Below are 22,839 nucleotides of genomic sequence, written 5' to 3'. Positions count from 1 at the left end.
TCAGGAATGCAGGCATGAGGTAGGGGTGGGCATTCTTAGTAACTCCCATATTTGAGTTCTTAAATAGCTATTGAGTACTCAAAATTAAATGAATAAAAAAACAACATAAAAATTGGGTCAGAAATGAATCCACAAGCAAAAAAGTGGGTGAGGGTTAGCCTTCCTCTCTGTGCTGCACAGACTTTAGAGATTATCTGTGATATGCAAGTTTATATTTACATAGCTTTTTAATTCACATTCAGAATCATATCCTCGAAATACTTACCAAATACCAAACATCAATCTCATGCCTGGTCGCCATTCTGCCTGTGACGCTACATTGAAAGATATCTGACTGAAAACATTGAATGTTATCTGTGGCTGACATGCACATTCAACATTTTACCTATTTTGGATCAGTGTAGATATTCATAGAGAGCAGTTACATCACTGTGTCCCTACAAAAAAATTTAACTTTTAATCTAGAGGTCAAGTTTTGTTTATATATATTTAACATAATGTTCTTTGTTAAAAAGCAAAAAAAAAGTTATTACTCTATGTGTTGAATGAATACTAAGGCCAAAATTGAGTTCTTGAGTGCTCATGTCCACTCGGCATGAAGGATGTGACAGTATTGTTTTTCCTCTTACCGTGATGGAAGGACAGTGCACCCTTGGATGTTCAGTATTATTGGATCTGAACAAGATGCTGCCCATTAATTTGAATGACAATTGCTCAGTGAGCACAAAGCCAGTAAAGTCTTCTTGCTTCCTGGTTTGTGTCTTCGTTGTGTGGCCCACTGCACATGTGCATTAGTGTTTCTTTCCCTGGCTACACCTGCCTGGTCCTGCTCAGCCCATAAACACACTAGGAGAACTTCACACACACAAAGGTTGTTCTTTTCACACTAAGAAAGTTTTATAAAATGAAACCTTCATGGTTTAAAAATGTATAATACAATGAATATTAATTTATTTTATTTCAGTTTGCAGTGTCCTGTCAACAGTTTTACAAATGTCTTCTTTAAAATGATGTCTTTGGGTTAAATGCATTTTGGGTCACAGAGGATTATTCGCTTCAGTTACATGGTTGGCCTTATTGCATCCATGACTGCACCCCAGTGGTTATGCAGTTAACCAGCACTTACAGCTTAAAGTAATGGATATGTTTTCAACCAGTAATTTCGCCTGATTGTAAAAAAGAAATTGTAGATGATTGCATGAGCCACACGATAAGCGTGTTTTGTGTGCTGTAGTACTGCAGTAACAATACTGTCACAACCCATGTATTAAATGTTTTATAGATAGTGAGCTGGTGTAGAAATCAGGAGTTCATTCAGGGCTGTAGTGTAATCAATGAGGGAGCCTTTGAAGATGAGGCTATTTTTGGAGTACATATAATAGGGTGGGATGCATCAGCCTTGTTAGACTGCAAAGTGGAGGATTAAAACACCACGCAGAGGTTAGATATTCTACAGAATTGTTATCATACATGTTCTGCACCATATCAACAGTGTCGATGGCCAGTGCAACTCTGAAAACAGCAATCAGAAAGACATCTGCGCTGTGAAGGACTTGGCTTCCTCGCAACATAACCAAACCCCCAGATGATGGAAGCAAAAAGCAACCAGAGCTCTGTTCAGCCATGCTATGCTAAGCTGTGTGTAAAAATAGATTCCATTAAGCCCTGATTTTCACAGTGTTGATATGATTTGCTTCCCAATGTATAGGATGAGTGCTTGCAATAACTCTTTGCTAAATATTTTCTCCAATCACACCCTAAAAAGGAGGCTAGCAAGATTGCCTCCAGGCTCTTGAGACACCCTCTCTGTTGGATGTTGATAGTTAAATGGATGAAACACAGTAGTTGTATTGTGTTTTAGCATTTATGTTGCGAATACTAGATTCATAACTTATGGGACAAATACCTCCATCCATCTCAAGGTGTCCAAGGCCTGAATTAAGAGCACGGAAAGCATTCTCTCCCATCAAATAGAAAGCATGTCAATGGAAAAACCCATTACATTTGCCTTTAGGCGCTTTCCTATTTAACACTGTTTTCTTTAATGGGGTTATTCAGTAAACCTTGCGGCCATCTTAAACTAATTGCATGTTTCATAAACTGATAAGGAAAAATCACACAGGTTACAGGCTGCAGCCCATACATCTTATTTAGATTCCTGCACTTCTGTAACCATCCAATTTAAGGGCTTAGCTGACTTTTCTTCTTATCAGCCATTTTACCTTCAGCTGAAATTACATACTCTATAAACTGTGTTTGTGAGGGCTAGATTTGGTGAAGGCTGTACGAGTCACTCCAGTGCTGTGATCCCAGTCATACGCATGATGAACGGGGAATGAGTATGAGTCACAAAATCAGTTCTGTGTTGTTTCTTGTCAGTGTTTGATGAGGTGAGCTTGTTGTATCTTCTGCAGAATCATCAGCCCATCCCCTCAAACCCCACAGAGTACAGTATCGTGTGTTTGTGTGCATGCTCATTTGCCATTGGCTCATTTGAATGTGTGCAATGTCAGTAATGAGCAGCCAGGGCTGGTGAGGCATAATAATGCACAAGGAAGGGATGAGGTGGATTCTCTGCTGGGTGTTTCTCTTTTACCGTTATTATCCTGGTTGCCAAGATGCTAAAGTCCCGGATGCTGTAGCAATTTACATGGGCTTAATGAACCTGTTAGCTTAGACATGCATTCCCCTGCTATTCCCCTGCACGACGGGCGCATGGGTGGAGAAGAATCCGGCCCAAATCCATCATTTAATAAGCTTTAGATAACAACATCATGACAGTTAATATGTTTTTGTGCCAATCTGGCACAGCTTTTGGAGCTGTGCCGTTGCCCCTGCACCTTACAATGACTTTATGCATTGATTGGATGTGCTTAGCAAGAGGAGCAATTTTCTTCAGGATTTTTGATTGGTTTTGTCATTAAGGAGATTAAGGGGAAGAATAACAATTGATCAGGACTCTGGTACATTATTGAATTAAACCAATTTGTGATGTGTGTACTGCTGCACTTGGATGGTTTTTTTGTGTTTTAATAAGTTGGAAGATTATTGCCACTAATGCAAAACTTATTGTATAATTTGGTTTCCCACTCACTGCCAATGAATTTTTTTCTCTCAATCCAGACACTGGGGGCTTGTCTGGAGAACATTTCCAGACAATAAGAGCAATTTCTTGTTCAACACAACAGTACCCTCATTTAGCTCCAACTAATTATGCTTAACAAGGTCATTTGGTAACAGGCAACTATCAGAAAAATGACAATGGAGGTTTTGGGTAAAGCCAATGCCCTCGTGCAAATGTGATTATGTCATTAAGACTGCAATTGTACAACTTTACTTTTCCATGTTTTTTTTTTTTTCAATGACCGTCAACCCTTTGTCCACATTACCAACTTCTCCCGAAGTCAATTTAATTGCTTCTAAATTCAATTACGAGACTCAAGGCTTGCTGTTACATCCTAATTAATTATTTTTTAAACCTTTCTATGTGTTTATAAAGTGTGCCGGTAGAATCACTTCAGACTGCCACTCAGCTATGCTGTTTTGTTAACACAAAGTTCAGTGACAGGGCAGCCAGAGAATTTTTGTGGGATGAGTTCAGACAATGTGAGAGCACTTACATAATCCAAATTCACTAGGTTTATGTCTTAATTCCAACAGATCCAGGGTATTTAGCCATATTTTTGTTAAATGTGATTGTCTGGTTTATTATGCTGCAGGCTTGGTTTAAAGAATGGCTATAGATATCTAATTTTTCCACTGAAAGTTACTACAATTTCAATAACCTAACTCAGCAACATATCTGCATACAGTGATTCATAGGATATCCTACCAATTTCCGGCTTTCTGTAGGCAGCCCTTACATGAGTACATGTAGAGATTATTGTAATGCTAACTGTAAATTACTGTACATTAATCATTAATCCTGGCTCTTGCACTGCACAGAGCTGTGATAACCCCGTAGACATACTGTAAACATTAATATCATACATTCAAAAATGACCACCGAAATGCAATCACATGGTACATGCTGTAAAACTAGGTCACATCATAAATGTTGATGTAATGAGGACCAACCAAATTGAACATGCACAGAAGCCAAAGTAAAGCTTGGTAACCCTCCAGTCTCTCTTGTCGAGAGGCCCCAGTAATTTCCCTGAACAAGAGGAGGAACTAACCAGAAAGATTGCCAGGTTCTCACAGAAACCTGCAAATTCTTGGTCTACATGGCACATGATCGCCCACCACTGCTTAGTCTTTGAAGTCAGTTGGCAGGTAAACAAGCAGAAAAACTCGAGGCGGAAGCAGAAAAGTTTAAAAAAAAAAAAAAGTGTCCTGTGTTCAGCATTTAACACAAATTGTTTGGTCCAGCTTACCTTGCACGCACCAGCCAGAGCTTTGGATTGTTTGACTGCCTCTTTAAAACTGTATACCAGTGTTGACACTCCTGGAGGAATTGGATTGTTTTTCACCCTGCTGACCACCACTTCAGTGAGTTAAGTGCAACAGGCTCCAAGCCTAGGTGGAGTGAAGTAAATAAGTGCCTCTTCAACCCATGTTGTGCCCCCTGTTGGCTGTCATCAGGAAGTCAGGTTTAGACTCTTGGTTTGCTGACTCCTTTCTGACTCATGCCTTTCAGCGTGTCCTCAAGTCAACCCAGCTAGATCCCGGCGACACTCCATAGGCATATTGATATCTTTAATTGCAGTAACAGTATTTTACTCTTACTGATGCATTCCTATGGAGACCTTCCAGTGATTAAGGCAATCTCGGAATGGAGTATTTGCTCTATCAATAAAATTACTTACTCAAATCACTGTTATGAATCAGAGACCTTGTTCGTGGGCGAAACCTAAGCTGAGCATAATCCTTGCCAAATGGACTGGCGATTAGCTTAACTAAGGACTTTTTGGTCCCTGCCAACACACAGGCTCTGCATTTTAAGCAGAGGAGCATTCATTGAATTTCTGTATTCATCCAACCTTCTGCCTCCTCCTCCTATGCAAACAGGCTAACATGCATGCATATGTACACAAAGAAAAAAATGAATGCTTAAAATCTCCTAACATTTTTCAGTATTCACAACACTTATTTTGATTAAAATATAGGAAGGTGTGACACAATGCAGTCTTGTCTGTGATTAAGGAATCTGCTGAATTCTGTCATGATACTTGGCAAAGTGCAGACTTACACTACAGGCTTCAGGCATTCCCTCAAACACATCACATCTATGCTCCACAGCTCTGATATTAGTAGGGGTGTTTTGGTTGAAGTGTTTCCTAATGTTTCATGGGGAAAGCAGAATGCCGAAACCGTTCATGCTGTACAACTCAGTTCTTTCACCCACACTCTAAACTAGGAGAGGGAACTGCATGAATGCGTGTACCACCACAAGACAGATAGAAAAAGGACTGTCCCTAAATCAAGCAAGTAAGCACAAATAGGGCATGTAAAATATGACTATACCCAGAGGGGCCTCTTCTCTGTGCAATGTATTTATTCCAATATTTGCAGATGACTGAAAGCAGTTAAGTGCTGTGGCAATTGCTTATTTCCCTTTGTCAGGATGATGAATGTGGTCGCACCTATCGGACTGTGCAGGGGTTCCAATGTCCTCTGACAATGAAGGATTGTCCATTTGTGCCATGGACAGAGCACATCAAAAAGGGTGGATAAAGCCCTGCAGGAAAGCAATAACAAACACTCCCTTGTTACAGTCATTGTTTATGACAGGGATTTTAAAGCATGCCATTTTCCATGTCATCTGCAAACATTGAAGACGTGACATCACCTGACGTTTGCCCTGATAGGAACCCAAATATAATGTATGTATCAATGTTCAGTTAATATGAACTATGTCAACAAGAGATGGAGCGAATAAATGATGTTGATATAAACGCCACCTTTTTTTTAAAATCTAGAGGCATTTATGAAGCTGTGGCGCATGAAGTGTGTTTATCATTTTAAAGGTATAGTCAGTAGGTTTTTCCTTAAAAAAATAGAGACCTATACAAAAGTAATCCTGCTCAATCATCATGTTTGGGCTCCTGTTCATGTGTGGTGGTGACTGTGTCTGCAGAGACTTAGCCCTCTGCCTGGATTTTAATGTTTTGGTATTCTTGGGGCGAGAATGGGTGGGGAGTGGGTGTTTTTACTTCACCCAATGGCAGCTCGCAGGTGAGGTTCAGAGTGAATAAAATTCAGAGTTCAGGCGCTGTTAAGACCAGCAAACATGGCAGACACAGCGGCGAAGAAGAGAAAATATAACCAAAGTGAGGCGAAGCGCCAAGTAGATAAAGCTTGTTCCAAAACGAATGTGAACCTTGGGTTGGCATTCACCCGCTTTCGAGCACTTAGGTGATGGCAGCCTCGCCGAGTAGCATGCTTGTGGTGTTTATATATGCAGCGTTTTTGCAACGTCGCTGCCTGCAGCTATTAGTACTGTATTTCCACATTTATAAGCAGGAATTCCACTCAGTCGTACAAGCTTCTGCATTGCTGACAACAGGGTCCTGTAAATGTTTCTAAATTAAATGCCTTGTATCAGCAACTGATGGGATTCTGTCCACAGAGAAGCTGTCAGAGGGCTTTTGTTTTGAAAGGGAACTGCAGTAGCAAGTGGTATAGTGTTAATATAATAATCAAAATTTTCAATGTCTATTTCTGCTGACAAACGTGCATGTGTAAAAAAACTGGCGAGCCACCTTTTCTCTACATTTGTGCATTTATGTAACTGTTAATCCAGTGCTGCATCTTGCATGCATACTTTCAAGCTGTTTGGTATCTGCCAGCAAAATGCCAGCTCTCACACACAAACGTGATGCTGCAGGTGGTGCTGGGCTGGGTGGGTGTGTTCTCGCAACTCCTGTCGGAGGCAGTGGGCGTTAAGCGTGCACTTCTGGTGGCAATGCGTCAATGAGGAGAGGCCAAATTTGAAAGTTGTGTTTACAGACTCCCAAGGTACAATGCTACTGACTAAACCTTTAAGTTCTTGAAAAGACAAACAAGGCTAAATCCTACTGGTCATATGGGCTACAAATGAAAACCAGAGATGACACCATAAAGTGATAGTAACTGTTAAGTGAATGAAAAACAATATAAAATAAAGAATCTGACTATGTGTTTGCCAACAACTCTGACTGGTAAGATTCCAAATTTTTATTCCTGCACTTGGTCAGAATTTCTTGCATTTTGCCACAATATGAAGCATTTTCACAAATATCTGTTCAGCTGTTTATTAGGAATGGGCATATTAGGCAACTTATTAGATCACTTGCATTAAATCATTACAGAGTACTTGAGTACTAGCAAAAAAATGTAATGTAAAAATAGGAATGTAAATTGGCCAACAATAAAAAACAAGTGGATTATGAAATCAATTTATTGAACAACCAGGCCTTAGTTTGCCTATGAAATTGTAAATTCAGTTAACCTAAGAAAAATCAGCAAGCTTTCTGTTGCTGCTTTGGTTGTCTCAGTGTTTCCCACAGATTGCCAGTGTATGTGTAGCAGTCTGTGAATGCAGCGCAGCTGGTAGAGTTCCTTTTTTTCCTTCGCAGCTGAATGTTACTCATGCTGTGGATAATTGATCTGTTGATATGTTCACTACTGATGGATGAGAGAAGAGATTTTTAAAAGTGTAAGAGAGTTTTAGGCCTTTTAATGCGCCCAACGATATGCTCCTCGTCTCTGCCTCTACTGCGCTGTAAATAACACAACGGTAAAAATGTATATGAAAACCACTCCTAATTAACATTCAAGCTCCATTCATTGAGACTATGTCGGGCCAAATTAGACTACGGCGGTCTGCCATAGTCTTAGTTATTAATGGGAAACACTGTTGTCTGTTATGTTTGATGCAGCACTGATGGACCGTTTCCAGAGTCTTAGCTGCTCTCTTCAAGGTCAGTTCAACATCTGCTTTGTTAGCACGAGCTAACACAGCAGCAGTGACTATTATCTGACACTGAGCTGTTTAGCGGTCCAAATAGACTTTCTAAACTATATGTAACATTAGCTGTGTGATGCTAACAGTCTGCCCTTTCACTGTGTGTGTGGTTGTAGGCAGACACTCAACAACTGTTGGCGCCAAGCAAAGCAATACACTGCACTCAGCTCTACAATGAAATAACATTTTACCCATTTTAGATGTCTGTCTGTCTGTCTGTCCATTTAGTGTCTCATATCCATTTTACTAATCATAACCTCATGCGGCCCTAAAATCTAGTTATTCCCTTATCAACCTTATCAGTATGTTAATGATACAACATTGCTGCACTTTATTTGAAGTATTTCCTAATTTTTTAAATCTCTGAAATATTTTGCACTATCATCAGTTAAGCTTTTTGCCAGTGGTAGGCTGTTTGGCATTCACACTGTGGCAAATGTTGATGTTTGCCTGTGTGTTAAAAAGGCTTGGACACTGTTTCACCTCAGCTGTTATTGCCTGTAAAGATGCCAGTGTTGGCTTGGAGACTGCACCAGCGACTGCCATTGATCTGCTTTCTAGAAAACTATGACTTCTCTCCAATGCAGTGCCAGATTTTTTTTACTAACTGCATAGTGTAGCCACAGAATGAGCAAGCATACACTAATTATGACAAAACTCACACAAATGTCTAATTGGATACTATAATGAAGTGATAACATTTTATATCCAAAAGATGAGATATCATTTACTTTGTCTTTACTGTGACGTCATGATGTTCTGCAAAAAACACTTTTCTTGCCATCACTTAACATCATATGTCAGGAGCAGAAGGGGAGACATTTGTTCAGATACTGAATTGGAGACACTAATCTTGGGTGCCCACCTTGAAACTGTGCTGATTGTAAAAATCTTCTGTGCGTCCTGATTTAAGATCAGCGTGAAACATCCAATTTTGACAGACATGGATGTAAACTGTTAGTGCATCTTGACCGGTTCGTGGTTACATACAACTGCGAGGCGGTAATTCGAGTTCTATACTAATCGTGGTGCATCTGCAGAGACGTGAAGTTGAAACTAAGGTCTTTTTAAAGATTTGACATACAATAATTGTCAGCTAAAAAGCTAAAAAGCCCCCCACCCCCCCTTTTATAGCAGTCATTTGCAGTGACATTTAGAAACACAGCAAGCATAGCCTGCCTTGTCATCTCAAGAGTCCTCACACAGTCTAGACATTACACAAACACGCTTGTTTGGGGCTTGTCTGATTTAAACTTGGGGTTTAGCTCTGTTATTAAGCACTGTAAACTCATCTGTAAACCCCAGTGGTCCCAAACAAACAGGCGATGAGTGACTCCACCCCACACCCAGCCTTGACCTATCCCTCTGACTTCACTTCCCTCGCTCTCCCTGGCACCCCGCCAAGCCTGACCTGTCACTTGGGCGGTGAGTGGTGTGGGTAAACTGTTCGGCAGCAGAATACCCAACCAGGCACATACTGATGAAAGGAATCACCTCACACACAATTCAAAGCACTTACAAATGGGGTAGAGGAGCCGACCTGAAGAGGGATCACTCCATTTAGAAAAAAATAAGTACTTTACAGTGTGACATCAATCAATCGTAAAATCTTTTTAGCTCTTTTTTGTTACTTTAGAGTTTCCATGGTTACTTTTTATACAGTTAACCTAGTACACATCTTATTCTCACCTCAATAAAACATCACACTCTTGAAAAGTCACACCATGCTGACCCACTTTTTGTGCTATTGAGTACAGCTGTCATGTATAACTGATGTGAAACTCCTCAGCTGTCATCATAGATTGAGGACTATAATGTGTCTTTCCACTGTGTGTGGATGTGCTATACATGCATATGTACTGGAAGTAGTAAATGTAGAAACTAGGGAGAGACGACTGAGAAAGGAGAGAGAGGGAGGTTGACAGAGAGAGAGGGATTAGGAGGACCTGGGCACAGATGGCTGTGGGAGGCAGATGTCCCCGCTGAGCTGTTCAGGGTAGTCCCTGCCAGCTCAGAAACGGTAACAGAAGTACGCAGAGCAAATAGGCTACCTCAGAACGGGTGGCTAGATTTGGGAAAGCAGATGCTAAAAAATGCGTTCTATGCTCAGGAAATGTCACCAGAACCACTACATCGCAGGAAAACAGCGGCCCTCTGAAGAATCGTTTGAAAGTTTTAAATCCTCCAAAACATGCCCAAAAAAGGGGGGAGAGCATTTTCGGATGCGTTTTTCTTCACTGAATTCTTGTGTTTGTCTTTTGAGCAATTCAGCATTTTAGTAAAAAAAAACTCAACAGTTGTGTCTTTTAAAAAACTCCTAGCAGCACAACACTGTGGATGTTTTGGCATTATGGTTGATCATCGGAGAGCAAATAACTGCAGCAGAGCATTAAGTTCATTTAATGGTCTGGATTTGTAAGCCCTGCTCCTAATATTGGTTGTAATGACACAGTAGCACATAAATGAAAAATTTCTGTAGTTGCGCCAGAGCAGTGAAGACGTGCATGTGGCCAGCTGGTCTATATCAGCTCTCTTTTATAATCACAGATCAGTCACGTTCTGTCAACACATTGAGGTGGCCTTAATAATGTGACAGGCTTCCACTGTCACATCTGATTGTTATGCTACTGTTGGAGGTTACGTGGGCTGCTCCTTCTAGCTTTACAATCACTGGTTGTTGTGATTGCTTTTCTCTTAACCTCTTAAACTCCAGATGTTGTAGTTTCTTACCATATTTAGTGTCGACATCTCCTGCATTGTGCTTTCTGTTCTGTGCATAAATTTTTACGTTAGTACACTTAGCTACATGTAGTACAGTTTGTACACGCTAACTTTTGTAGTGCACGGACTTTAAGAGGATAGTATTGTCTCATATCAAACACAGCCATTGCACACTTACTGGAAGTGGATAGGTTTGACAGCTATCTGTTTTCTGCTTGGCAAAACATTATCGACAATATTCACTGTTACACTCCAAAACATGCATGCCAAATCTCCTTGTTTGCTCACTCGACTCTTTTGATATTCATTTATTTATTGTGTTAAAAATGAACATGCTTTCAAGGCACGTTACAAATGTCACTGACTGATACAGGCTGGCTATCACCATCTGATCTACCAAGTTAATGATAGTCACGGCAAGATTATTTATCTTTATTATTGCCTAATCTGACATAGTGACCGTTGGAACAGTCAAACAAACAAGCCTTAACCGGCATTTTCGAACATGTAATTAGAATTGACTGTTTTCTTTTGCACTATTCTTTGGTTGGTTTGTTTGTTGATGGTCTTTGAAAAAAGTACATGTTCGAAATAAATATTTAAATCAATCAAAGTGTCCAACGTTTTGCAGTTTTGAGTGTTATGAGTGCACCATCCAGGTACTTCAGCTACTGCACAGCTTTTTGCCATACTTCTCAGTGTCAACGCACTTATGCACTCAGAATAGCAAGTGTAAGTTAGTTGGGCAGGCCAAAGACTTAAGATTCCAGCCAAAGCTTTAGGAAATATTGGTTATATATTTATTTTTTTTTACCATTTTCTGACATTTTATTGATCAAACATTAACTGATTAATCAACAGATTAGTTTTTCATAAAAATAATTGTTAGTTGGAGTCCTTGAATGGCCATTGAAATATTTACGAGTGTATACATTTCCGTGTTGGTAACCTACCCATCTACCTGGTAGTACAACCACGTCATCATCTAACACTACACTACTGGCCCCATACATAGAGAAATGACAGCCACCAGTAAGTTATCAGGTCTACTGTTCTCTCCACACATTATACCATATTTGAAATGAAATGGAGCATAATTAAAAAACTCCCAGGGTTCAGGCGATATTATAGCTCTCAGAACCCCATGTGTGCTTGTCTGGGGTTTGTCAACCTCCCACTGCTCTCCTCATTTTGATCTGCAGGTCTTTAATATACAGAAATGCAGTTATATGGCATATTTATATTCTCCTCTCCCTCCCTGTTATTTCATATGATCTCCCCTCCCTTCTTTCCATATGGGAGGAATTACACAGACATGCATTCATGCTGAATGTCAAATGCCAGTCAGTCATTATAGGCTCACAATTGCTGCATTAATAAGACATTGCAAAAACTTGCAGCCGTGAATGACCCTCATTGTTTTTTGGTAGATGGCGGTGGACTTTCAAGGATGACCCAAATGTGCCTCTTAGGGAGAAAACCTCCCTAAAAATGTTTGCTAAATTGTCAGTCCCACTTCCTGCTGGAACCACAGGGAGGTGGCAGTGTGTAAAGTCGAACCATCGGTTTTGAAGGACGAGGTAATTTGATTTGGGAGATACATTGTTGGTGGTCTTTGCATCCACAAGTAATTACAGTCACATGACAAATACCTTGAGGAACAAAGCAGTGTGCTAGGTAGTGTATAGCCCTCTCATCCGTATTAGTGAATCATACAGGCTATATGCACAGAGTTCTCCACTAGGAGTCCTAAAGGCTGCGTTACAATTAAAGCGCAAGGTTAAAGTCCTGTTAATCGCAGGGGTAAAGGGCTGTTTATTCTGTTTTCAATAACAGCTCTCCTTTACTTCTCCAAGGTAGTGTTAGCTGCTGTGAACCGTGGCAGGGTGATCTGAAAAGACACAGTTAAAGGCCATTGATAATGCCTCACTCTCCTCGGACACGGAGTGCATAGTGGATCAAATTGCTTAGCTCACTCTCTCTTAGGAGCAGATATACTTTTGGTACGATTACTTCTGTAACATTTTAATGTGGCTTTCTGAAATAAGAAAATGTATGTACAATGAAGTGGATTGTTTTATTCAAGGAGTCAAACTGTGCCTGCTTTGCACCGCAGGACGCCCAGAGCGAACAAAAATAACTGCAGTGATTTAAAATGTGTCTTAAGCCTGCAGCATGTTTCAATTCCATGAAAGAAATACAGACTCATTCATCTCCTAAGTGTTTATCACCATGAGTCATTGCTAAAGGATGTTCAAATGAGAACTATTTGCCAGTAAATCTGTGCAGTCGGTGTACTCCTGTCCTTTGTTTGGATCTTTTTTTCTTTAAAATGGCTGAATGTTAAAAAAAATATGCTGTTTAAGCATAGTAGGTGCTGCTGGGGTACACTGTGTTGTATTTCCAATGGTTATCTTTGTGTAGTGATTGTGATTCAATGGTACTGATTTTGTAGTCCAATAGTGTGTCCACAGAAGTGCTCTCTCTATAACTCTACACCTTATGAAAAAGATTCCCAGACATTATTGTGTTTGTTTAACAGGTAATGGCGCAGCAGACTGCTTAAATGTTTGATCCTGCTTTGTCTCGCTGGGTTCTGACTGTGGCATTTAACAGTATCTGGGTGGGCAGCAGACTCAGTTTTGATGTGAATGTATTACGCAGAGCTCATTCACATATTTATAAGGGGGGATTGTCTGGGGTAGAAAAATGCTGGTCCATTACGTCTGAGCAAAGGCTTCTCTATATCCTTTCAGAATTCCAGCCCTCAACTTTTTATGCAGCCATTAATTTGTGAGCCCCATTCATTTTTATTCACTGGAGGTTGCATTCATTCAGTCAATGTCAATTCTTGCAAAAAAAAGAAAGAAAAAAGAATCAATAATGTGACTTAATCCAGAGATTACTTGTGTAGAGCTTTGAACGATTTTCTGTACATGATTCAGATCTATAGTGGAAAGACTGATGTTGACTTGTGCTCGAATTTGAAATAAACAGATCTCACATGTGAGGGCTAGAAGAGAGGGAAAAGCCTCTCTCTGTTGTTCACACATAAGAGATGACTTTCTTGTAGTTGTGGACGGCTTTGACTCAGCTGCTTTCCACGCTTGTGAAACAAGACAAAACCATTCAACCAAAGCCATTCATGCACGGGTCACTTCATTTGTATACACTGGTGGTGGGGGGGGGGGGCAGGTGAACCTTGAGGGGACCCAGAGCTGAAGGGGACAAGGTGATGGCTGCACAGAGTTTGTTGTAATAACTGCTGTGGAAACAACAGAGTAGGGCCCATCGGTTTTATATGTAGTCAGGGGTCTGACAGTTTCTAGCTGCACCCTTGGTCACAGGCTCAATCTGAGTGCCAGTTCAGACAAAAATAGTACTGAAATAAAAAAAGAAAAAAAATCAGAATAGATCGACTTCAAAGTCTTCACACTTGAAGTGATATTTTGGCGTTTCTATTGGCTGTGAGACAGTTTTATACTGTTCTCTGTGTCTGTGATGTTAGGTGTTGGTTTCAGCATTGGGTCTGTGTGGATTATAGCTGGAAGGCTTCAGATGTGTCCCTCCGGCCACAGTCAACAGGATTATTTTAGGGATTAAGAGCCTGGTGCTCTGTACCTTGGTTGCACAGCACTACAGTATGTCCTCATTCTCCCTCATTCTCTGCAACAGCTCAACGCCCCACCCCTAAAATACCCCAGCCTACAGCAACCAGACGCAAACCTGCACCTATGCTCAAGGGAAAAAGGAGCAATGCCTCTGCAGCAAAATTGGAAGTAGACAGTAACAGTAAAACCGCACAATTAAGAAAACAGTTACCAGTAAGTTTTCTGCTTATCAGCTCATCAGCTTCAAAATGTGTTTTAATGAAAAATAAAATAACATTTTATTGCAGTAGACTTTTTAATTGTGTCATATTTTTCTTAAGATAATGTCTTCTGAATTTTACAAGGGCACACAGTATAAATTTTTATTTTCTATCCACATGGTGATGGCATTCAATTAAGCAAGACAGGGACACTGAGGAAGATTTTAACATAATGTACTCAAGGCCCTTTTTTAATCACACAGGTGCAACAACAAAAGCTAAGCCCTATGTGGAGACGTCTACTAAGAGCGCCTGCTATTTCAGTTCATGTACAGCAGCGCAAAGTGCAAAATGACTGAATGAAGGTGAATGGAAATCTGCTGGCATGGTCATTAATCAATATGATCTCAGACAGTTCTCATAGCTCATGAATCAGCTGAGCCAATCACAGTAACGTATGAGCACAGTAGCTCAATAAATGAGGAATGGGCTTCTATTGGAAATCATGTTGTGTGTGTGGACACCCTGTGTAATGGCACAGCATTCTGGTGTGGCACTTCTCAAATCTGCAGATTTATCAACATATCTGTTCTGCTGCCTTCAGATAGCTGCAGGGATTTAATGAACTGAAGGATAAGCTTTTTATACAGTACAACATCTCTTCCTAACATACAGCGTGGGAACAAGCTCTGGCAGATGCACAGTTAGGGCATCTTGATTGGAAAAAAAATCCTTAGGCTAACATTTGACCATGATGAAGCCATGATGATGAAGCCTCTCGGGGCGAGGGCCAATATTTCAGCCTGATAACGTGTAGCCAGTGAATATTGGGCTTTAGACTTCCTCTTCTGAGTGCTGGTCATTTCAGCAAATCTGCATTAGAGCTGCCCCTTTAAAGTCAAAGATTCGAAGACCCCTCAGTCAACTGAGATTGCTTCAAGTCCAGCAGATGTTTTTTTTAGCTATTCAGTGTGCTATGCAGTGTACTTCTGGGGACATTTTGGTCAGACTTTGCTGCGGAGTGAGTGCTCTTGACTTTCACGCCACTCTTTGACACAGAGCTGTGGACTTGCAGGCGGTGAATGACATGGAGGGGATACTTGGCACAAAGGGAGAGAGAGACTGCCCTTCTGCTTAGATGTGGTGAGAGTACAGCTCACAGCAAGTTAACACGACACAGTCTCTGGCTTTTGTTTGATATCTAAAAATGTTGTTGCACCTTTGTGATCCATCATTAGCGGCATTATCTTGTTTCTTGTTATCAGCCAAATCTAATTCGACTGATATCATTCTGAGTTGGGTACTGCCCTAATCTAAGGGTTTCTAGCCAAAGTGTGTTCCGCCTCTCCACATGGACTATTAATCTGCCGTTCAAATGGCAAATTACCAGTCTTATTTCCATCAGTCCTGTTATTGTAATAGTAAAGTAATGAAATGCCTTAGCAAAAAAAACCTTTGCTGAAAAGACCTTGGCTTTTCACACACTGATCACAGCTAGCCTCCTTTCACTAGTGCTTCAACATCCAGTCAGTCAGTGTGAAATGCATTTTCTCATTTGAGGATTCATTGGACAGTTGAGCTCTGTTGAGGGCACTGAGTCGTTGTAAAGGTTGAAGAGCTTACAGTGCAGGTACAGTCATCACAGCATCTCTCTCTCTTCATGTGTGAAACAGCTAAAATGGAATGAAACATCCGTCCCTGACTTCACCATTAAGGGTATCCTCTTACATTTTTTATGGCTGTGTCACTCTCATTATACTCTTCAAAACACTTATTTCATTCAAGCCGGTTAAGTGGGTGCCGCTATTAACAGACACACAAAAGCATTGTCTTTAAGCAGATGTTCCCCAACAATGATACTGTGCACCACTTAGTTTCTGGCATACTCCAGTTCAACACTGACTGGAACGCGAAAGATTCCAGGTGGTCTTCTCAGTGGCTGAAGCTTGATTTATACTTCACTGATTAAGTGTCATTTAACAGGCTGCAGGAAAGAAATGATACAGGGCTGACTGTTTTGATAGATTTGAGTGTTGCTTTTTTATTTAAACGATCACAGATGTGATCATCTGTGGCAGACAAGCTATGAGTGGAAGTGGAATTTTTCAGGGTTTTTTTGTACCTCACCTGTACCAGCCACCTTGTTGTCCTTCTCTATAATATATCCACTAATATTTCCCCTCCTTCAGTAAGTATGCAGTGTTTCAGCTTAATGTGAGCTGCTATTTCTTTTGCAGATACCTCAGCAGGGCTTGGCCTTTGGTTGCTATAGTAACAATGTTCTGTCTCACTCCTCACTCTGTCATTGCATGACAACATTATGTTAACTGACGCTATGTACTGCAGAATATATTGGCCTTTAGTTTGTTTAACATGCCTGCTATAATCATTGAAAGTGACCAGGCTAAATGAAATGCTGAAGTTAAAGCTGCACTGATCAGTATTGTTATATTAACAATGAATCAAATGATTTTGTGTCAGAGGTTGGACAAAGTCATTGTTTTGAAAGTCAAAAGGAAGTCTAAAAAAACCACAATTCAACCCCCATGTCCTCATACTTTCTAAACTAAACACTTTGTGTTGTGACGTCAGGAATATAATTTCTTTCATTGACAATTTAGATTTGTTTCCAGGGAGATATTGAATTTAAAATGACATTGCTGTTTTAACATTATCGTAGCCGCTCTAGAAACAACATTTAGTTATATATTCAAAATGATTGAAATAATAATAATACAAATTAAATGCTAATCCTGTTCTGAAACTATTCTTTCTCAAAATAACTCCTTGTACTGTTTACAGCATTAGGTCTCTGAGAATCTCTTTCATATTCAAGCAAAACTGCTAAAATATGCCTAATTGAATCTATTTCAAATCCAATTGAATTGGAAATTGATTCTGAAAATCAGTGGCGATAACCAGCCCTAATTTCATCTAGTGTTTTATTGGAGAAAATAGGTTTAGCTGTAAGACTGACGTTGTTTCCTCTTTAATTTGAGTCTGAAAGAACAGAGTGATATTAGTAAGCTTACATGGGGTCTGCATGGCTTGCAGTTTAAACGTCCTGTGTGTTTATTATATAACTGTTATATAACAAAAAATCTCAGACTACAGAGGGACTCATCCAGAAGTGTTTTCATTTCTTCTGCCAAATGTAGAGAAAAAAACTGCTGAATGTGATCTACTTGACTGTGAAACACTGAAATATGTTTGCAAGACGAGATCTGTGGAGCTGGTGCCAGGAAGAATATTTACAGTTGAGAAATCTAGTAAATGATTTTTAAAAAACAAATAAGAATCTGGGTCAGAATGATGCCCCAGTGTTAATTATGGCACCCGATCAAAGAGCTTGAATGAGTTTGGCTAAACGGATTACAATCTGCTTCTCTTACCAGCTGCCATACTGTAATTAATGGTTTGTCATCACTCTCCATTCATGTGAGGTGCCTCAAACACCAGCTTATCACTTTCTTTTTTTGCACATTGTGCGTAATCAGGGGGGTTTGAATTGAACTCTGTTATTAGACAGCCAAAATACAAAAAAAAAATTGCTTGTAATGAGCCTGGTTTCTCTGCAGTCACTCGTTGGAAGCGGGGATAAATAAAGGTATCAATTAGTGCATGTTTTAGATGTCAAAGCTGCTTCAGAGTGGATGCTCTGAGGTCTGTGGAATAATTACCTCAGCTTTGTATAAACCATGGGAAGTCTGTATCCTGGTGGGCTCCTGGAGAAAAGGGGGCTTGATGAAAGCAAAGCCCATCTTAGGTGTTAGCAGTTTTGTGCTGCTATGCCTGATTGAGGGGATGAACAAGGGAAATGTGGCAGAAGAAAGGCTCAGCTGACTTTGGAAAGAAAGTATCAAAGCGTGGAATGAAAGGAAAAAAAAAAACTATCAAAGAAAAACAAGACTTACAAGAAGACTACTTTAAGATGAAGTGCCGAACTTTTGTCTCCTTCCTCTGGCAGTGAGAGTAACGATGCGTGTTTATTACGTATGCCTGCAAGTGAGCTCGCCTCTTCTTTTAACTTTAATATTTTCTCTGAACATCTTTTTTATCTGGAAAATCCAATACAGAAACTTTTTATGAAGACTTCTTAAGCTCGCTATACAAGATTACTAATGTGAAAGAGACGTGACAATATCTATGACCAACCAAAAGAAATGCAGCATAAAATGACGCGCGGATCAGCTCGACACTGCTTAATGCTAGTAGTTGCTAATCCTAACGTTAAGCTCTCGCTGCAAAATTAGCATTGGCCTGTTTTCCCCAGCCATGACTGCATCAACATTCCTCTTCTCCTCCTTTTCTTCAGACTTTTTTTGACACATAAATTGCACTATAGCGAGGTCGCGATACATGTTTATTTCGATTTTTCTCTTACCACTACAGCGGGTGATGCACACTGATGATGTTTTGTTCTTGCATACTAACGGCGATGGATGTACATTGTAGCCTTTGATTTAGTTGGCATTTTAATTTAAAATCTGTTTACATAAAACCTAAAGTCATACCTAAGTTTATAGCTGCAGAGTGTAGCTTGCACAAAACTTAAATTGCTAAAATCTAACAGTCTGTAGGAGGCTTTAGGATGTTTTCTCCACCTTACTCATAGCTCTTGCTCTTTCGCTATGCTACCCCCTTCCTGACCCCTTTAGCTCTGGCTGGTTGATGGAAAACTATCACTTCCAGTGTGCCAATGTGGCAATGTCATCGCAGATACTACAAGGGTATATAGGTTTTTTCCTGGCTCAAAATAAAGCTAAGAAATAATTAATCGCCGATTCGATTTCATTTCATTTTCGTCTTTAAGAATCTAATTGAACACGTGAAATTTAATTCATCGATCGACAGGTCATGCAGTTCTGTCAAAGTATATGCAATATGTTACTGTGAGCTTTAATTGAGGAAAAAAACATTTGGTTTGGATCATTAATTTTACCAAAAATCGATTAAGGTAAGTGCTTACAATTTGCAACCCTAGAACCGTGGCTTCAGCTGGCTAAAGCAAATCCTTTTTAACAAGCCATATATTTTAGTTCTAATCATTTTATCTGTGATTTCTGGGACACTACAGAAGACTCTGGTCGTCCGGTGTTTGGCTTTGCAGACAGTCCCTGCACACTTTAGCAGTCAGCTGCATATAGAGGGCAACATTATTTGTCCAGGTCGCAGGATGGCTCGTTTTGGTGAAAATGAGGTTGTAACTCGTTTTCTATTTTACCACGTTTGGATAGATGCTTTGTTTGTGTTTTAATAACGTTTTGCTTGTGAGTTATTGATTTAGGTAGTTTTATTCTGTGAATATCTTTCCAACTTGAACTGCAAAGAGCTGCATTCACAAAAGCCAATTGTCATTTGCAATGGTGTTTGTAAGCACCAGCTGGCGATCTAAAACTATATTAAAACATCAAGAGGACTAATAAAGACCTCATTTACTTTCTTTTGCATTAAAAGGGCCGGTACCCACTTTGCTGCAGTCCAGCCAAAGGCAGTTCTTTTCTTCTTCTTTGGAAGTTTTGGCAGGGTTTTGATGAGAGCTGGGGGTGAGACGAAATTTGATGAGACGGTTGCCTCGTAGTTCTCTATGCAGGACAAACCCTGGTAGACTGTGAAATACAGAATTTTATTTCCCTTGCAGTGTACGGCTAAATCAGCATTGTGTAGACTTGTTTGGCAAGGGCCATCTTTAAAATATCTTAGAAAACAAAAGTTTGTAATTTCCCAAATCCTTGCTTTGCGCTGGCATTAAGACGAATCTGTTCCGGCTTACGTTTATCTGCAAAGATGGCAAGCAGGTAAACAGTCCAGCTAAATTATCTTGGTGATGACACACCTCTCCATCTACTAAAAACATGCAACCTGCAGGCAACATACTCAGGGTAACCATTATTTCATCTCTGCTGTTTCATGATTGCAGACAAATCGAGTTGGTGATGTTTCAGGCATATTTGGGCCTCTCACAATCAATCAGTTTAGTCACAATACTGTCAACATGCATGTCTTCTATAGCCCTTTTTTTTTTTTTTTTTGCTGTTGTGCACTAACAGCAGCCCATATCCGCCGGTTGTCAAACTCAGGCCAGACTTGAGTTCAAATGTAGTTCCTATTTCTATAAGATAGCAGCAACAAAGGTATCAGCCACAGTAAACAACAACACCCGAGACAATGTGCTAATGTAAAAATGGTGTGTTGTGACACACATCTTTGTGAGGAGGAGAATAGATACAGGCGTCTGTATGACTCCTTGGTGTGAGATTACAGAGACGGTGGGATAACAATAATAATTTCGGGAGGAAGAGTGCAAAGACACTCAGCAGTGCTAAGCAAAAAACACAAAAAAGGGAAGGAACATCAAGGACTGATTCATCAAGATGAGGGGAAATGTTAAGAGTCCAAGTGGAGGTGAAATGTCCTCCCACCATGCGTCTGGCACTACGGCTTTGTTAATCCCAAATCTGTCCTTGAAAGGTGGCTGTTAAAGGTTTGTTTTCTTCTTCACAGCAGTTGTGGTCAGCAGTTTATTTACCCGTATATGCTGCTGGAGTGGCTTGAGATCTTTTCATTATTTTTCAAGCTGTAAAAACCGTCACCGTTAAAGTACATTGTAACTGACAGCTGGCCACAGCTTCTGATCTCTTTTGAAGGAGTTCACTTTTTAACAGCCACCTCTAATGCCTACCTGGAGTGAATATTTGATTCAGAAAGGACAATTTTGGGTGAGAAAACAGAAAAATCAATAGCAGCTCCACTGGAGAAAACATTTTTTATGGTTACGCTGCTTTACAAGGATGTAATGATGAAAGCCCAGCAAGTTGTTGACAAGTTGTTCACATCAGTGGTTGTGGGCAGGTGAATTGTGCATTAATGTTCAGGCCTTAAGCCGGCACTCTCAGCGCTCCCACAAAAGTGTGTTAAATTATTAGTCACTGAAGGCCTGTGATCGCTGAAGTAGGTATCAAGCCTCGCTACACTTTAAAGTCGTTTCTCTCAAAGGCAGAAAATGCATCTAAAATTAGCTTCTGTTTATCCTTTTAATACATTTTTACATAGGTCAAGTTACAAGAAATTGGGAGAGCTAAATTTGCACTCAACTTTTCTGTTGTCAAAGAAAAAAAAATACAGAAAAGGGATGAAGCTTGCCTAGAGGCTCCCTCAGTAAATCTTGCCTAGGGGCCAGGACCACCACAGCTCAGGTGGTCAATGGGCTAACTAACCAACAGGCCCATGTGGACTTTCCAAAGAACCTAGACTTCTTTCTTGTGTTGTTTTTATTACTATCTATTCTCCATTGTTTGCCACTTATTTGTCACAATATCTCAGGGGCTGTGCCTTCTCTAAGGGGAGACCAGCCCGGGCTAAACCATTGTCCTCTACCCACTTTCCTGACAGACATTTTCTTGGCATAGCAGGGAAAGAGCTTTGTGGTTAGTGCCAAACTGATTTCCTCGGTGGCTTTGCTACTGGTGCTGGCAGTCTGCATGGCATGTTGACAACAGCTAAAGAGCCAAACTTGATTGCCTTTTTTCCTACTCATTATTACAGTGTTTGTCACAGAATATGATGTGATTTCTGAAGTCGAAACAGCACTGGAATGATGAGTAAAACAACTGCTTGTGACAATGATGACCCCAACATCATCATGTTGTACAATTTACTGACCCTTTGTGTGTGCAATTAATTTTCAAAAGTAAATTGTGTTGAGCTCTGTAATGGTCACACGGGAATGAGTCTGGTCCTAGAATACAGCCTATTCAGAGCCAGGGGTGTTTGATTCTCTGTGGCTGGATTGAAGGCCTATACTTTCCATTGATGTTCACATTGAAAAACTATGCGAATACAACCAGGGAGTTGGGAATTGTGAAATAAAATGAAGAACCATTTTTACCATGTATTTTATTTCTTTCCACCTTTCATCTGATGTATCCTCTCTTTCGTCCACTATATACACTGTGCAAGTACTTTTCAGATGTTGCTGTATTCACAGTGAATTCTATACCTTTTAACAGACTTAATATATTATATGCCACAGGTCAATGGTCTTCATATTCAGTTAGTTCACTCGAGACCCAAGCTTTTCGGGGCTCTGAAAGGCAAGCATCTTCAGTCAAATGACATGGTGCTCCTCTAAATGGTGCTACTAACTTTCTTTCTAAGTTGTTTCTAAGTTGTCTTTTCATTTCAGTGATCAGGGTCAGATGCAAAAAAAACTCTATTTATTTTGAACAGTAAAAGGTTTTTATATATAAATCTCAAATGTTGTGAAGCAATAAATTTTAGTAGAAATTCTCTGAATCAGCTGCCAGAGTATAGATATCTATTTTTACCAAACCAAAGCTTTGATTTGTCAATGAAAAGA

The 22,839-nt window shown here is 40.1% G+C and overlaps 1 protein-coding gene across 2 annotated transcripts in view; it reads left to right on the top strand.

Annotated features, from left to right (window-relative positions):
* Positions 1-22,839, top strand: part of negr1 (neuronal growth regulator 1) — a 160,449-nt gene that overhangs the window by 25,285 nt on the left and 112,325 nt on the right. The gene's annotated exons all lie outside the window — the stretch shown is intronic.

The sequence above is a fragment of the Plectropomus leopardus genome, chromosome 5 (genome assembly GCF_026936395.1).
Source record: "Plectropomus leopardus strain MGB_pleo_1.0 chromosome 5, ASM2693639v1, whole genome shotgun sequence".
Taxonomy (NCBI): Eukaryota; Metazoa; Chordata; class Actinopteri; order Perciformes; family Serranidae; genus Plectropomus; species Plectropomus leopardus.
This window is presented reverse-complemented; position numbering and strand designations above follow the sequence as displayed.